The sequence below is a fragment of the Phyllobates terribilis genome, unplaced genomic scaffold, assembly GCF_046119375.1.
Source record: "Phyllobates terribilis strain yellow unplaced genomic scaffold, ASM4611937v1 Scaffold_5__5_contigs__length_657084704, whole genome shotgun sequence".
Taxonomy (NCBI): Eukaryota; Metazoa; Chordata; class Amphibia; order Anura; family Dendrobatidae; genus Phyllobates; species Phyllobates terribilis.
The window spans coordinates 653,174,784-653,191,044 of record NW_027362765.1 but is presented as its reverse complement, the minus strand read 5'-3'; the positions used below and the strand labels follow the sequence as shown (position 1 = coordinate 653,191,044).

At 49.3% G+C, this 16,261-nt stretch overlaps 8 non-coding genes and 2 pseudogenes across 8 annotated transcripts; all 10 read left to right on the top strand.

Annotated features, from left to right (window-relative positions):
• Nucleotides 1-133: 133 nt before the first annotated feature.
• LOC141273855 (U2 spliceosomal RNA) lies at nucleotides 134-324 on the top strand. Its single transcript, XR_012322158.1, has one exon. It is a non-coding gene; the product is annotated as a U2 spliceosomal RNA (small nuclear RNA).
• A 1,115-nt stretch (nucleotides 325-1,439) lies between these two features.
• LOC141273843 (U2 spliceosomal RNA) lies at nucleotides 1,440-1,630 on the top strand. Its single transcript, XR_012322147.1, has one exon. It is a non-coding gene; the product is annotated as a U2 spliceosomal RNA (small nuclear RNA).
• Nucleotides 1,631-7,272: 5,642 nt separating this feature from the next.
• On the top strand, nucleotides 7,273-7,463 carry LOC141275040 (U2 spliceosomal RNA). The gene has a single exon (XR_012323295.1). It is a non-coding gene; the product is annotated as a U2 spliceosomal RNA (small nuclear RNA).
• Nucleotides 7,464-8,578: 1,115 nt separating this feature from the next.
• Nucleotides 8,579-8,694, top strand: LOC141151085 (U2 spliceosomal RNA; annotated as a pseudogene).
• Nucleotides 8,695-9,218: 524 nt separating this feature from the next.
• LOC141150183 (U2 spliceosomal RNA) lies at nucleotides 9,219-9,400 on the top strand. The gene has a single exon (XR_012246448.1). It is a non-coding gene; the product is annotated as a U2 spliceosomal RNA (small nuclear RNA).
• Nucleotides 9,401-10,515: 1,115 nt separating this feature from the next.
• Nucleotides 10,516-10,631, top strand: LOC141151084 (U2 spliceosomal RNA; annotated as a pseudogene).
• Nucleotides 10,632-11,155: 524 nt separating this feature from the next.
• Nucleotides 11,156-11,337, top strand: LOC141150182 (U2 spliceosomal RNA). Its single transcript, XR_012246447.1, has one exon. It is a non-coding gene; the product is annotated as a U2 spliceosomal RNA (small nuclear RNA).
• Nucleotides 11,338-12,452: 1,115 nt separating this feature from the next.
• On the top strand, nucleotides 12,453-12,643 carry LOC141149956 (U2 spliceosomal RNA). The gene has a single exon (XR_012246232.1). It is a non-coding gene; the product is annotated as a U2 spliceosomal RNA (small nuclear RNA).
• Nucleotides 12,644-13,758: 1,115 nt separating this feature from the next.
• Nucleotides 13,759-13,949, top strand: LOC141275039 (U2 spliceosomal RNA). Its single transcript, XR_012323294.1, has one exon. It is a non-coding gene; the product is annotated as a U2 spliceosomal RNA (small nuclear RNA).
• A 1,115-nt stretch (nucleotides 13,950-15,064) lies between these two features.
• LOC141275038 (U2 spliceosomal RNA) lies at nucleotides 15,065-15,255 on the top strand. Its single transcript, XR_012323293.1, has one exon. It is a non-coding gene; the product is annotated as a U2 spliceosomal RNA (small nuclear RNA).
• The last annotated feature ends 1,006 nt before the right edge of the window (nucleotides 15,256-16,261 follow it).

The window sequence follows — 16,261 nt, the reverse complement described above, 5'->3', positions numbered from 1 at the left end:
CCGAAAAGTGCAGGCATGTAAGGGATCTAGAGGTTGACAACATGTCTTCTTAACGGGAGTCCAGGAGCTCATCTCCACAAATGGACTTTTCAGGATCCTTGGGTGGCTCCGTAGTTTGAAACCAATTCTGGTTATCGCTTCTCGGCCTTTTGGCTAAGATCAAGTGTAGTATCTGTTCTTATCAGTTTAATATCTGATACGTCCCCTATCTGGGGACCATATATTAAATGGATTTTTAGAACAGGGAGATGGAAAAAGAGCTTGCTCTGTCCACTCCACGCATTGACCTGGTATTGCAGTATCTCCAGGATCGGTGCACCCCTTCTTTAATGCAGTTTCTAAAATCAGAAAGAATTGAATTCAATGTTTTTTGTTCATTTTGCTTGTTTGTCGGATTTTGGGATGGACTCTTTGGCTTTGCTTTTCTTCTCCTCATTGGATTTTTCATGTTCAAAGTTGCAGAAGCCAGATTACAAGCTCATTTTGGTTCAACTTCAGCAACTGTGCATTGCATTGCCATGTAATGTGATGCAATGCTATCTTTCTAGCTCTCCCATTTTACTTCCTTTTGGATAAACAGACATATTAGGCAAGCATTTTGGAGCTTTCACCTAAATAACTACAGGTGGTGAGATAAGCTGCACAATATAATTGACCTTTCAGTATATTGTTGCACACACACCATCTATTTAGCAAATGCCCTTGTTATCAACAGCAGCCTTTTAAACTCACCTGAGCTAACAGGTATGTGCGCTGGTTACTCTGCTGCGCTTAAAATTTCTTTTTTGGTTTGCTACAATGCCTTTTCTGAAACGTTGTCTCCTTCTGCTGGAACACTGACTTCTTTCATTTAATGCCTGCAGACTATAAAAGAGAACCCAACCCAAAAAGTTTGGTTGATTAGTCTGTGGCATTCTGTTAAACTGTTGCTTATGGCGGTCTCTGTGAGCTTCTCAGCGACATTCAGCCAGCCAGGTATCCTGCCTGCAGTAGATGGAATGTGGCAATGGAACGCTGGCTGCGCGTGTCATAATAGGCTCTGAGCCTTTATATACCTGTGCACAGCAGCAGCCACCTTCAGTCTGCTGCTGGACAGCCAGCAGCAGCAGCAGCAGGAGAGGTATGTAATCAGGAGCCCTCCTGCTAAGGGTAGACAGCTGCTCGTTCCACCCCACCCCCCGCCTTAATTGGTTCTCCTCCCTTCCAACAGTGTTGAGGCGGGTGGGAACAGCAGGGGGTGAAGGTGCTGTGTTTAAAGAGGTGGAGTTATGCAGATCTAAAACGCGTGGATTGCAGCAGCAGCAAGCCGAAAAGTGCAGGCATGTAAGGGATCTAGAGGTTGACAACAAGTCTTCTTAACGGGAGTCCAGGAGCTCATCTCCACAAATGGACTTTTCAGGATCCTTGGGTGGCTCCGTAGTTTGAAACCAATTCTGGTTATCGCTTCTCGGCCTTTTGGCTAAGATCAAGTGTAGTATCTGTTCTTATCAGTTTAATATCTGATACGTCCCCTATCTGGGGACCATATATTAAATGGATTTTTAGAACAGGGAGATGGAAAAAGAGCTTGCTCTGTCCACTCCACGCATTGACCTGGTATTGCAGTATCTCCAGGATCGGTGCACCCCTTCTTTAATGCAGTTTCTAAAATCAGAAAGAATTGAATTCAATGTTTTTTGTTCATTTTGCTTGTTTGTCGGATTTTGGGATGGACTCTTTGGCTTTGCTTTTCTTCTCCTCATTGGATTTTTCATGTTCAAAGTTGCAGAAGCCAGATTACAAGCTCATTTTGGTTAAACTTCAGCAACTGTGCATTGCATTGCCATGTAATGTGATGCAATGCTATCTTTCTAGCTCTCCCTTTTTACTTCCTTTTGGATAAACAGACATATTAGGCAAGCATTTTGGAGCTTTCACCTAAATAACTACAGGTGGTGAGATAAGCTGCACAATATAATTGACCTTTCAGTATATTGTTGCACACACACCATCTATTTAGCAAATGCCCTTGTTATCAACAGCAGCCTTTTAAACTCACCTGAGCTAACAGGTATGTGCGCTGGTTACTCTGCTGCGCTTAAAATTTCTTTTTTGGTTTGCTACAATGCCTTTTCTGAAACGTTGTCTCCTTCTGCTGGAACACTGACTTCTTTCATTTAATGCCTGTGTAACGGGTCCGGGAGGCGGAACCTCTGAGCTACTATACAAGGGGGCGGCCCTTGTAAGGGAGCCGGTGGCAGTCTCTGGATGAACGGACAGGGAGATACGGCAAGTGATCAGGGCAGTCTCTGGGTGAACGGACAGGGAGATACGGCAAGTGATCAGGGCAGTCTCTGGGTAAGGGGTAGGTACGACCTGTGATGGCAGAGCCTCCGGGTAGGCTAGCAGGCAGATGGTAGATTGGTGCTCCCAGGTGAGCAAGCGAGAGTCTCTGGAATAGCAGGTGGTCACGGCACGTGACGGCGGAGCCTCCGGGCTGGCAGGCAGGCAGGTAACGGAGAAGCGCTCCCAGGTGAGCGGGCAAGAGTCTCTGGAATAGCTGGTGGTCACCGCACGTGACAACGGGACCTCCGGGCTGGCAAGCAGGCAGGTAACGGAGATGCGCTCCCAGGTGAGCGGGCAAGAGTCTCTGAGATAGCTGGTGGTCACAGCACGTGACAACGGAGCCTCCGGGCTGGCAAGCAGGCAGGTAACGGAGAAGCGCTCCCAGGTGAGCGGGCAAGCTGGTCCATAGACAGACTGACCGGAGTAGTAAGGCAGACCGTCGGACCTCAGGCAAGCAGGCAGGTAGCTGATATGCGCTCCCAGGTGAGCGGGCAGGCTGGTCCTTAGACAGACTGACAGGAGTAGTAAGGCAGACCGTCGGACCTCAGACTGGCAGACAGGTAACAAGTATTCAGGCAGGAAGCAGGCAGGTAACTGGCAGGAATCAGGCAGGTAACTGGCAGGTAACTGGCAACGGGACCTGAGGGCTGAAGCACAGGTGAGACACAGGTGCAAACAACATTGCTCGGGCACCTCCATTTTGGAGGAGGTGCCTTATATATGATGAAGTCCTCCGGCCATTGGCCGGGGACTCTTTAGGGCGGCGCGCGCGGCCCCTTTAAGAGGAGGGGAGCGCGCGCGCCCTAAGCACAGGGGCCGGGAAGGAGCGCGCGCTGAGAGCAGAGCAGGAGGAGGACGCCGGGACGGAGCGCGCGCTGACAGCAGAGCGGGGGGAGGATGCTGGGCACGGAGCAGAGCGGTGAGAGGAGCAGCGTCCCTGCCTAGCAGAGGGCAGGGACGCCGGCACTACAGTACCCCCCCCTTTAGGCCCCCCCTTTTTTAGGCCAGACAGAAATTTAGCTAGGATGAGAGGGGCATGGATGTTCTCCCGGGGCTCCCACGTTCTCTCCTCAGGACCAAACCCCTTCCAATCTACCAGGAAAAAGGTCTTTCCTCTTACCCTTTTGGTGGCAAGAATGTTCTCTACCTCAAACTCGTCCTCAGCAGAAACCGGAGCAGGAGGCGTACCTGTAGACTTGGAAAAAGAGTTAAGCACCACAGGTTTGAGGAGAGATACATGGAAGGAGTTAGGGATCCGTAAGTTGGCCGGGAGTTTCAATTTATAGGCCACCGGGTTGATCTGACTGATGACCTCCAGTGGGCCGATGAACCGAGGCCCTAACTTATAGGAAGGGATCTTGAGTCGGACATATTTGGACGAGAGCCAGACTTTATCCCCAGGACGGAATTGAGGAGGGTCCATCGCTAAATGCTGCCAGGGGGCAGCAGGTACTGGCAGAGGAAGAAGGCGGCCGGCCGACAGGTGTCTCGGAACTTTGTTGCGGGCGCAGGACACACAGGCAGAAACAAAGTCCATAACATCCTTGTGCAGGTTAGGCCACCAGTAGTGTCGGGTAATAAGCTGGAGGGTCTTTTTCCGACCGGCGTGGTCAGCTAATTTACACGAATGACCCCAGTGAAGGATTCTCTCCCGATCAGGTACCGATACGAACGTCTTACCAGGAGGGAGACAATTTAGACTCACGGAAGCCACCTGCATTACTCTGGCGGGATCGATGGGGCAGTCACATGGTCTATGAGGTGGTGATGTCTCTGCCTCCTCCTTAACAAAGACATCAGCACTAGACCAATAAGGAATCGGAAGTCCAGGTAGATTAGCTGGGATAGGAGAGGGACGGACGGAATGGACGGGAACCAGGCAGGTTTTATGACAGGCCTGTCCCCAGTGAAGGACTTCTCCGGTTTGCCAGTCAAGCACGGGTGCATGTCTCTGGAGCCAAGGCAGACCTAGCAAGAGGGCGTGAGGGAGACCAGGCAGAACGTGAAAGGAGATACTCTCAGAATGCAGCATTCCCACCTGCAGAGTAATGGATTCGGTGATGAATTGGATGGGGCGAGGTAAGAGGCCCCCATCCACGGCAACAACAGACAAGGGTACAGCCAGAGGTTTGGTGGGGATGCGGAATTTCTCCACCAGGGACTGTGAAATAAGATTTCCGGCTGCTCCAGAGTCAAGTTGGGCTAGTTCGGAATAACGATTCTCCCCGCAGATGATTGAGACTGACAACAGCAGGGATGGAGAGGATTTATTTTTGTCTAGATCGACCCCTCTGAGTGAACCTAGATACAGGCGTTCTCCCGACCTCTCCGGGCAGGCACGGATCAGATGCTCCTTACTGCCACAGTAGAAGCAGCTCCCCTCGGCACGGCGGAAATCCTGACGGGATTTGACCATCTTGGTCTGGTCGACCTGCATAGGCTCAGGAGAGTGTACCTGGGGAGAAACGGAAGGAATGACGGATTCCTGGAAAGTAGGAGCTAGACGTGGAATCCTTCTCTCACGGGTGACCTCTTTGGCACGCTCCTGGAACCGTAGGTCAATCCGGGTGGCAAGGGTTATTAGATCATCGAGAGTGGTAGGAATGTCCCGACCAGCAAGTTCATCTTTAATACGGCCGGACAGACCCTCCCAGAAGACGGATACCAGGGCTTCGTTATCCCAGGCCAGCTCCGAGGCAAGGGTACGGAACCGTATGGCATATTGGCCCACGGTGAGGCTTCCCTGACGGAGGCGAAGCAGAGAAGATGCGGATGAGGTCCTCCGTCCGGGTTCGTCGAAGGCTTTCCGGAAAGCCATGAGAAAGGCAGGCAAGTCGGACACCAGGGGATCTCCTCTCTCCCATAGAGGATTTAGCCAGGCCAGGGCCTCCCCGGTGAGATGGGACATGATAAAGGCAATTTTGGCTCGGTCGGAGTTAAACTGGTGGGATAATAGTTCAAAATGCAGGGTGCACTGATTTATGAAGCCCCGAGCCAGGACGGAGTCGCCTCCGAAGCGAGGAGGTGCAGAGAGCCGGGGTCCGGAAAAGGATACCATGGTACTGGCGGAGGTTGTTGGTGGATCAGACAGAGTGTTCAGGCGAGTATTAACATTCCGCAGGTGACCCAGGATGGTCTCCTGTTGGGACCTCTGACGGGACAGTTCAAGACAGAGGTCCGAGAGCGAGGGAGCTTGGGTGCCACCGGGTTCCATGGCCCGAGCAAACTGTAACGGGTCCGGGAGGCGGAACCTCTGAGCTACTATACAAGGGGGCGGCCCTTGTAAGGGAGCGGGTGGCAGTCTCTGGATGAACGGACAGGGAGATACGGCAAGTGATCAGGGCAGTCTCTGGGTGAACGGACAGGGAGATACGGCAAGTGATCAGGGCAGTCTCTGGGTAAGGGGTAGGTACGACCTGTGATGGCAGAGCCTCCGGGTAGGCTAGCAGGCAGATGGTAGATTGGTGCTCCCAGGTGAGCAAGCGAGAGTCTCTGGAATAGCAGGTGGTCACGGCACGTGACGGCGGAGCCTCCGGGCTGGCAGGCAGGCAGGTAACGGAGAAGCGCTCCCAGGTGAGCGGGCAAGAGTCTCTGGAATAGCTGGTGGTCACCGCACGTGACAACGGGACCTCCGGGCTGGCAAGCAGGCAGGTAACGGAGATGCGCTCCCAGGTGAGCGGGCAAGAGTCTCTGAGATAGCTGGTGGTCACAGCACGTGACAACGGAGCCTCCGGGCTGGCAAGCAGGCAGGTAACGGAGAAGCGCTCCCAGGTGAGCGGGCAAGCTGGTCCATAGACAGACTGACCGGAGTAGTAAGGCAGACCGTCGGACCTCAGGCAAGCAGGCAGGTAGCTGATATGCGCTCCCAGGTGAGCGGGCAGGCTGGTCCTTAGACAGACTGACAGGAGTAGTAAGGCAGACCGTCGGACCTCAGACTGGCAGACAGGTAACAAGTATTCAGGCAGGAAGCAGGCAGGTAACTGGCAGGAATCAGGCAGGTAACTGGCAGGTAACTGGCAACGGGACCTGAGGGCTGAAGCACAGGTGAGACACAGGTGCAAACAACATTGCTCGGGCACCTCCATTTTGGAGGAGGTGCCTTATATATGATGAAGTCCTCCGGCCATTGGCCGGGGACTCTTTAGGGCGGCGCGCGCGGCCCCTTTAAGAGGAGGGGAGCGCGCGCGCGCGCGCCCTAAGCACAGGGGCCGGGAAGGAGCGCGCGCTGAGAGCAGAGCAGGAGGAGGACGCCGGGACGGAGCGCGCGCTGACAGCAGAGCGGGGGGAGGATGCTGGGCACGGAGCAGAGCGGTGAGAGGAGCAGCGTCCCTGCCTAGCAGAGGGCAGGGACGCCGGCACTACAGCCTGCAGACTATAAAAGAGAACCCAACCCAAAAAGTTTGGTTGATTAGTCTGTGGCATTCTGTTAAACTGTTGCTTATGGCGGTCTCTGTGAGCTTCTCAGCGACATTCAGCCAGCCAGGTATCCTGCCTGCAGTAGATGGAATGTGGCAATGGAACACTGGCTGCGCGTGTCATAATAGGCTCTGAGCCTTTATATACCTGTGCACAGCAGCAGCCACCTTCAGTCTGCTGCTGGACAGCCAGCAGCAGCAGCAGCAGGAGAGGTATGTAATCAGGAGCCCTCCTGCTAAGGGTAGACAGCTGCTCGTTCCACCCCACCCCCCGCCTTAATTGGTTCTCCTCCCTTCCAACGGTGTTGAGGCGGGTGGGAACAGCAGGGGGTGAAGGTGCTGTGTTTAAAGAGGTGGAGTTATGCAGATCTAAAACGCGTGGATTGCAGCAGCAGCAAGCCGAAAAGTGCAGGCATGTAAGGGATCTAGAGGTTGACAACATGTCTTCTTAACGGGAGTCCAGGAGCTCATCTCCACAAATGGACTTTTCAGGATCCTTGGGTGGCTCCGTAGTTTGAAACCAATTCTGGTTATCGCTTCTCGGCCTTTTGGCTAAGATCAAGTGTAGTATCTGTTCTTATCAGTTTAATATCTGATACGTCCCCTATCTGGGGACCATATATTAAATGGATTTTTAGAACAGGGAGATGGAAAAAGAGCTTGCTCTGTCCACTCCACGCATTGACCTGGTATTGCAGTATCTCCAGGACCGGTGCACCCCTTCTTTAATGCAGTTTCTAAAATCAGAAAGAATTGAAATCAATGTTTTTTGTTCATTTTGCTTGTTTGTCGGATTTTGGGATGGACTCTTTGGCTTTGCTTTTCTTCTCCTCATTGGATTTTTCATGTTCAAAGTTGCAGAAGCCAGATTACAAGCTCATTTTGGTTCAACTTCAGCAACTGTGCATTGCATTGCCATGTAATGTGATGCAATGCTATCTTTCTAGCTCTCCCTTTTTACTTCCTTTTGGATAAACAGACATATTAGGCAAGCATTTTGGAGCTTTCACCTAAATAACTACAGGTGGTGAGATAAGCTGCACAATATAATTGACCTTTCAGTATATTGTTGCACACACACCATCTATTTAGCAAATGCCCTTGTTATCAACAGCAGCCTTTTAAACTCACCTGAGCTAACAGGTATGTGCGCTGGTTACTCTGCTGCGCTTAAAATTTCTTTTTTGGTTTGCTACAATGCCTTTTCTGAAACGTTGTCTCCTTCTGCTGGAACACTGACTTCTTTCATTTAATGCCTGCAGACTATAAAAGAGAACCCAACCCAAAAAGTTTGGTTGATTAGTCTGTGGCATTCTGTTAAACTGTTGCTTATGGCGGTCTCTGTGAGCTTCTCAGCGACATTCAGCCAGCCAGGTATCCTGCCTGCAGTAGATGGAATGTGGCAATGGAACGCTGGCTGCGCGTGTCATAATAGGCTCTGAGCCTTTATATACCTGTGCACAGCAGCAGCCACCTTCAGTCTGCTGCTGGACAGCCAGCAGCAGCAGCAGCAGGAGAGGTATGTAATCAGGAGCCCTCCTGCTAAGGGTAGACAGCTGCTCGTTCCACCCCACCCCCCGCCTTAATTGGTTCTCCTCCCTTCCAACGGTGTTGAGGCGGGTGGGAACAGCAGGGGGTGAAGGTGCTGTGTTTAAAGAGGTGGAGTTATGCAGATCTAAAACGCGTGGATTGCAGCAGCAGCAAGCCGAAAAGTGCAGGCATGTAAGGGATCTAGAGGTTGACAACATGTCTTCTTAACGGGAGTCCAGGAGCTCATCTCCACAAATGGACTTTTCAGGATCCTTGGGTGGCTCCGTAGTTTGAAACCAATTCTGGTTATCGCTTCTCGGCCTTTTGGCTAAGATCAAGTGTAGTATCTTTTGAAAAGTCAGTTTTGTCCTTGGGCTGCCCTAGTAAATTGATGCATATTACACACTGGTTTGGTGCACTTGTTAGTACGCCAGGTGGCTCATAGAGTTATCTGATGGAAAACATGGCCCTCCAGGATCGAAGTCACTAGGCTGGGTAAGTGTGAGGGCTTTGGAGCAATGTGCCCCAGGAGTAGGCGCCCTGGTGGGAGTCCAAGCTTACTGGGACTGGGAACCCCAGAAAGACTTGGCTTCGTAGCACGCCGCACCTTTGCCAATCATGCTTTCTGAGCAACCCCCCCTATTCCTGGCCTCCGGGCTAGGAAGTGGAATTTTTATAAACCCGGTCGGAGGTCCGGTCAGCTTTGGGCTGAGAAACCAACACAGGCTCCAGCTCCACTAGGGTGGCAGCCTAGATGGAAGCTGGGAGCACGAAAACGGCTCTTCTCCGGCTTCGGCTAGGGAGAGCATCGGAGATCCCTGACCCTCGCTGTGGCCTTCTGGCTCGGAGGGATGGGGATGGTTTATTGGGAACCCTCTCCTCCGGGAAGGGTCCACATGAATCCTCACCTCGTGCGCTGTTTTGGTGTGACTTCGGTCACATTTTTCAGTGCCTTGGATGCAGCTTCAATCAAAAAATCTGTTCTTATCAGTTTAATATCTGATACGTCCCCTATCTGGGGACCATATATTAAATGGATTTTTAGAACAGGGAGATGGAAAAAGAGCTTGCTCTGTCCACTCCACGCATTGACCTGGTATTGCAGTATCTCCAGGACCGGTGCACCCCTTCTTTAATGCAGTTTCTAAAATCAGAAAGAATTGAATTCAATGTTTTTTGTTCATTTTGCTTGTTTGTCGGATTTTGGGATGGACTCTTTGGCTTTGCTTTTCTTCTCCTCATTGGATTTTTCATGTTCAAAGTTGCAGAAGCCAGATTACAAGCTCATTTTGGTTCAACTTCAGCAACTGTGCATTGCATTGCCATGTAATGTGATGCAATGCTATCTTTCTAGCTCTCCCTTTTTACTTCCTTTTGGATAAACAGACATATTAGGAAAGCATTTTGGAGCTTTCACCTAAATAACTACAGGTGGTGAGATAAGCTGCACAATATAATTGACCTTTCAGTATATTGTTGCACACACACCATCTATTTAGCAAATGCCCTTGTTATCAACAGCAGCCTTTTAAACTCACCTGAGCTAACAGGTATGTGCGCTGGTTACTCTGCTGCGCTTAAAATTTCTTTTTTGGTTTGCTACAATGCCTTTTCTGAAACGTTGTCTCCTTCTGCTGGAACACTGACTTCTTTCATTTAATGCCTGCAGACTATAAAAGAGAACCCAACCCAAAAAGTTTGGTTGATTAGTCTGTGGCATTCTGTTAAACTGTTGCTTATGGCGGTCTCTGTGAGCTTCTCAGCGACATTCAGCCAGCCAGGTATCCTGCCTGCAGTAGATGGAATGTGGCAATGGAACGCTGGCTGCGCGTGTCATAATAGGCTCTGAGCCTTTATATACCTGTGCACAGCAGCAGCCACCTTCAGTCTGCTGCTGGACAGCCAGCAGCAGCAGCAGCAGGAGAGGTATGTAATCAGGAGCCCTCCTGCTAAGGGTAGACAGCTGCTCGTTCCACCCCACCCCCCGCCTTAATTGGTTCTCCTCCCTTCCAACGGTGTTGAGGCGGGTGGGAACAGCAGGGGGTGAAGGTGCTGTGTTTAAAGAGGTGGAGTTATGCAGATCTAAAACGCGTGGATTGCAGCAGCAGCAAGCCGAAAAGTGCAGGCATGTAAGGGATCTAGAGGTTGACAACATGTCTTCTTAACGGGAGTCCAGGAGCTCATCTCCACAAATGGACTTTTCAGGATCCTTGGGTGGCTCCGTAGTTTGAAACCAATTCTGGTTATCGCTTCTCGGCCTTTTGGCTAAGATCAAGTGTAGTATCTTTTGAAAAGTCAGTTTTGTCCTTGGGCTGCCCTAGTAAATTGATGCATATTACACACTGGTTTGGTGCACTTGTTAGTACGCCAGGTGGCTCATAGAGTTATCTGATGGAAAACATGGCCCTCCAGGATCGAAGTCACTAGGCTGGGTAAGTGTGAGGGCTTTGGAGCAATGTGCCCCAGGAGTAGGCGCCCTGGTGGGAGTCCAAGCTTACTGGGACTGGGAACCCCAGAAAGACTTGGCTTCGTAGCACGCCGCACCTTTGCCAATCATACTTTCTGAGCAACCCCCCCTATTCCTGGCCTCCGGGCTAGGAAGGGGAATTTTTATAAACCCGGTCGGAGGTCCGGTCAGCTTTGGGCTGAGAAACCAACACAGGCTCCAGCTCCACTAGGGTGGCAGCCTAGATGGAAGCTGGGAGCACGAAAACGGCTCTTCTCCGGCTTCGGCTAGGGAGAGCATCGGAGATCCCTGACCCTCGCTGTGGCCTTCTGGCTCGGAGGGATGGGGATGGTTTATTGGGAACCCTCTCCTCCGGGAAGGGTCCACATGAATCCTCACCTCGTGCGCTGTTTTGGTGTGACTTCGGTCACATTTTTCAGTGCCTTGGATGCAGCTTCAATCAAAAAATCTGTTCTTATCAGTTTAATATCTGATACGTCCCCTATCTGGGGACCATATATTAAATGGATTTTTAGAACAGGGAGATGGAAAAAGAGCTTGCTCTGTCCACTCCACGCATTGACCTGGTATTGCAGTATCTCCAGGACCGGTGCACCCCTTCTTTAATGCAGTTTCTAAAATCAGAAAGAATTGAATTCAATGTTTTTTGTTCATTTTGCTTGTTTGTCGGATTTTGGGATGGACTCTTTGGCTTTGCTTTTCTTCTCCTCATTGGATTTTTCATGTTCAAAGTTGCAGAAGCCAGATTACAAGCTCATTTTGGTTCAACTTCAGCAACTGTGCATTGCATTGCCATGTAATGTGATGCAATGCTATCTTTCTAGCTCTCCCTTTTTACTTCCTTTTGGATAAACAGACATATTAGGAAAGCATTTTGGAGCTTTCACCTAAATAACTACAGGTGGTGAGATAAGCTGCACAATATAATTGACCTTTCAGTATATTGTTGCACACACACCATCTATTTAGCAAATGCCCTTGTTATCAACAGCAGCCTTTTAAACTCACCTGAGCTAACAGGTATGTGCGCTGGTTACTCTGCTGCGCTTAAAATTTCTTTTTTGGTTTGCTACAATGCCTTTTCTGAAACGTTGTCTCCTTCTGCTGGAACACTGACTTCTTTCATTTAATGCCTGCAGACTATAAAAGAGAACCCAACCCAAAAAGTTTGGTTGATTAGTCTGTGGCATTCTGTTAAACTGTTGCTTATGGCGGTCTCTGTGAGCTTCTCAGCGACATTCAGCCAGCCAGGTATCCTGCCTGCAGTAGATGGAATGTGGCAATGGAACGCTGGCTGCGCGTGTCATAATAGGCTCTGAGCCTTTATATACCTGTGCACAGCAGCAGCCACCTTCAGTCTGCTGCTGGACAGCCAGCAGCAGCAGCAGCAGGAGAGGTATGTAATCAGGAGCCCTCCTGCTAAGGGTAGACAGCTGCTCGTTCCACCCCACCCCCCGCCTTAATTGGTTCTCCTCCCTTCCAACGGTGTTGAGGCGGGTGGGAACAGCAGGGGGTGAAGGTGCTGTGTTTAAAGAGGTGGAGTTATGCAGATCTAAAACGCGTGGATTGCAGCAGCAGCAAGCCGAAAAGTGCAGGCATGTAAGGGATCTAGAGGTTGACAACATGTCTTCTTAACGGGAGTCCAGGAGCTCATCTCCACAAATGGACTTTTCAGGATCCTTGGGTGGCTCCGTAGTTTGAAACCAATTCTGGTTATCGCTTCTCGGCCTTTTGGCTAAGATCAAGTGTAGTATTTGTTCTTATCAGTTTAATATCTGATACGTCCCCTATCTGGGGACCATATATTAAATGGATTTTTAGAACAGGGAGATGGAAAAAGAGCTTGCTCTGTCCACTCCACGCATTGACCTGGTATTGCAGTATCTCCAGGACTGGTGCACCCCTTCTTTAATGCAGTTTCTAAAATCAGAAAGAATTGAATTCAATGTTTTTTGTTCATTTTGCTTGTTTGTCGGATTTTGGGATGGACTCTTTGGCTTTGCTTTTCTTCTCCTCATTGGATTTTTCATGTTCAAAGTTGCAGAAGCCAGATTACAAGCTCATTTTGGTTCAACTTCAGCAACTGTGCATTGCATTGCCATGTAATGTGATGCAATGCTATCTTTCTAGCTCTCCCTTTTTACTTCCTTTTGGATAAACAGACATATTAGGCAAGCATTTTGGAGCTTTCACCTAAATAACTACAGGTGGTGAGATAAGCTGCACAATATAATTGACCTTTCAGTATATTGTTGCACACACACCATCTATTTAGCAAATGCCCTTGTTATCAACAGCAGCCTTTTAAACTCACCTGAGCTAACAGGTATGTGCGCTGGTTACTCTGCTGCGCTTAAAATTTCTTTTTTGGTTTGCTACAATGCCTTTTCTGAAACGTTGTCTCCTTCTGCTGGAACACTGACTTCTTTCATTTAATGCCTGCAGACTATAAAAGAGAACCCAACCCAAAAAGTTTGGTTGATTAGTCTGTGGCATTCTGTTAAACTGTTGCTTATGGCGGTCTCTGTGAGCTTCTCAGCGACATTCAGCCAGCCAGGTATCCTGCCTGCAGTAGATGGAATGTGGCAATGGAACGCTGGCTGCGCGTGTCATATTAGGCTCTGAGCCTTTATATACCTGTGCACAGCAGCAGCCACCTTCAGTCTGCTGCTGGACAGCCAGCAGCAGCAGCAGCAGGAGAGGTATGTAATCAGGAGCCCTCCTGCTAAGGGTAGACAGCTGCTCGTTCCACCCCACCCCCCGCCTTAATTGGTTCTCCTCCCTTCCAACGGTGTTGAGGCGGGTGGGAACAGCAGGGGGTGAAGGTGCTGTGTTTAAAGAGGTGGAGTTATGCAGATCTAAAACGCGTGGATTGCAGCAGCAGCAAGCCGAAAAGTGCAGGCATGTAAGGGATCTAGAGGTTGACAACATGTCTTCTTAACGGGAGTCCAGGAGTTCATCTCCACAAATGGACTTTTCAGGATCCTTGGGTGGCTCCGTAGTTTGAAACCAATTCTGGTTATCGCTTCTCGGCCTTTTGGCTAAGATCAAGTGTAGTATCTGTTCTTATCAGTTTAATATCTGATACGTCCCCTATCTGGGGACCATATATTAAATGGATTTTTAGAACAGGGAGATGGAAAAAGAGCTTGCTCTGTCCACTCCACGCATTGACCTGGTATTGCAGTATCTCCAGGACCGGTGCACCCCTTCTTTAATGCAGTTTCTAAAATCAGAAAGAATTGAATTCAATGTTTTTTGTTCATTTTGCTTGTTTGTCGGATTTTGGGATGGACTCTTTGGCTTTGCTTTTCTTCTCCTCATTGGATTTTTCATGTTCAAAGTTGCAGAAGCCAGATTACAAGCTCATTTTGGTTCAACTTCAGCAACTGTGCATTGCATTGCCATGTAATGTGATGCAATGCTATCTTTCTAGCTCTCCCTTTTTACTTCCTTTTGGATAAACAGACATATTAGGCAAGCATTTTGGAGCTTTCACCTAAATAACTACAGGTGGTGAGATAAGCTGCACAATATAATTGACCTTTCAGTATATTGTTGCACACACACCATCTATTTAGCAAATGCCCTTGTTATCAACAGCAGCCTTTTAAACTCACCTGAGCTAACAGGTATGTGCGCTGGTTACTCTGCTGCGCTTAAAATTTCTTTTTTGGTTTGCTACAATGCCTTTTCTGAAACGTTGTCTCCTTCTGCTGGAACACTGACTTCTTTCATTTAATGCCTGCAGACTATAAAAGAGAACCCAACCCAAAAAGTTTGGTTGATTAGTCTGTGGCATTCTGTTAAACTGTTGCTTATGGCGGTCTCTGTGAGCTTCTCAGCGACATTCAGCCAGCCAGGTATCCTGCCTGCAGTAGATGGAATGTGGCAATGGAACGCTGGCTGCGCGTGTCATAATAGGCTCTGAGCCTTTATATACCTGTGCACAGCAGCAGCCACCTTCAGTCTGCTGCTGGACAGCCAGCAGCAGCAGCAGCAGGAGAGGTATGTAATCAGGAGCCCTCCTGCTAAGGGTAGACAGCTGCTCGTTCCACCCCACCCCCCGCCTTAATTGGTTCTCCTCCCTTCCAACGGTGTTGAGGCGGGTGGGAACAGCAGGGGGTGAAGGTGCTGTGTTTAAAGAGGTGGAGTTATGCAGATCTAAAACGCGTGGATTGCAGCAGCAGCAAGCCGAAAAGTGCAGGCATGTAAGGGATCTAGAGGTTGACAACATGTCTTCTTAACGGGAGTCCAGGAGCTCATCTCCACAAATGGACTTTTCAGGATCCTTGGGTGGCTCTGTAGTTTGAAACCAATTCTGGTTATCGCTTCTCGGCCTTTTGGCTAAGATCAAGTGTAGTATCTGTTCTTATCAGTTTAATATCTGATACGTCCCCTATCTGGGGACCATATATTAAATGGATTTTTAGAACAGGGAGATGGAAAAAGAGCTTGCTCTGTCCACTCCACGCATTGACCTGGTATTGCAGTATCTCCAGGACCGGTGCACCCCTTCTTTAATGCAGTTTCTAAAATCAGAAAGAATTGAATTCAATGTTTTTTGTTCATTTTGCTTGTTTGTCGGATTTTGGGATGGACTCTTTGGCTTTGCTTTTCTTCTTCTCATTGGATTTTTCATGTTCAAAGTTGCAGAAGCCAGATTACAAGCTCATTTTGGTTCAACTTCAGCAACTGTGCATTGCATTGCCATGTAATGTGATGCAATGCTATCTTTCTAGCTCTCCCTTTTTACTTCCTTTTGGATAAACAGACATATTAGGCAAGCATTTTGGAGCTTTCACCTAAATAACTACAGGTGGTGAGATAAGCTGCACAATATAATTGACCTTTCAGTATATTGTTGCACACACACCATCTATTTAGCAAATGCCCTTGTTATCAACAGCAGCCTTTTAAACTCACCTGAGCTAACAGGTATGTGCGCTGGTTACTCTGCTGCGCTTAAAATTTCTTTTTTGGTTTGCTACAATGCCTTTTCTGAAACGTTGTCTCCTTCTGCTGGAACACTGATTCTTTCATTTAATGCCTGCAGACTATAAAAGAGAACCCAACCCAAAAAGTTTGGTTGATTAGTCTGTGGCATTCTGTTAAACTGTTGCTTATGGCGGTCTCTGTGAGCTTCTCAGCGACATTCAGCCAGCCAAGTATCCTGCCTGCAGTAGATGGAATGTGGCAATGGAACGCTGGCTGCGCGTGTCATAATAGGCTCTGAGCCTTTATATACCTGTGCACAGCAGCAGCCACCTTCAGTCTGCTGCTGGACAGAAAGCAGCAGCAGCAGCAGGAGAGGTATGTAATCAGGAGCCCTCCTGCTAAGGGTAGACAGCTGCTCGTTCCACCCCACCCCCCGCCTTAATTGGTTCTCCTCCCTTCCAACGGTGTTGAGGCGGGTGGGAACAGCAGGGGGTGAAGGTGCTGTGTTTAAAGAGGTGGAGTTATGCAGATCTAAAACGCGTGGATTGCAGCAGCAGCAAGCCGAAAAGTGCAGGCATGTAAGGGA